Source organism: Arachis ipaensis, chromosome B10, assembly GCF_000816755.2.
Source record: "Arachis ipaensis cultivar K30076 chromosome B10, Araip1.1, whole genome shotgun sequence".
NCBI lineage: Eukaryota > Viridiplantae > Streptophyta > Magnoliopsida > Fabales > Fabaceae > Arachis > Arachis ipaensis.
Window position 1 is genome coordinate 11,960,519 of NC_029794.2, and position 617 is coordinate 11,961,135.

The following is a 617-nucleotide window of genomic DNA, read 5'->3' on the forward strand; positions in this document are numbered from 1 at the left end:
TGGGGTACTTTTTTTTTAGAATGTTACATATCCAACAAGAAACCCCTAGCTTCATATTGGCCCAAGGCCCAAAAGTTTCTGACAGCTCAATAATGAATTTTTGAATTTAAAATCACTGATATTCTAACCACTTAAGAGATACAATAAGTCACCATCTTTATATAGTATAACGAAGAGTTTTAAGTGTACCAAAAATACTGGTATTTCAATTATTTTAACTGTTGATTTTAATTAATATATAATCAACGGTTAAAATAAGTGCAACTTGAATGTTTTTGATACACTTAAAATTTTTCTTTATAATATATAAAGAGGAACATTCTACTCCTCCAAATACACACAATACATTTTTTCACTAACTTGTGCCATAAAAAATTACTAATATAATAAAATTTCGAGTCATATATCTATGTATGAAAAGCCAGACATGGGTGAAGTGAGGATACAAAGGAAAATGTTAGCGGTGTAATAAGGTTGCTTAAACAGAAAAATTTTCAATAAAATTTAATATCCTGATTTCATAAAAATTTACTTAATGAACAAGCTAAAATTAAAAATTAACATTACTTTATGATAAAATTAAAAGTCATTATGATATTTATAAGATTTGTTGTAAG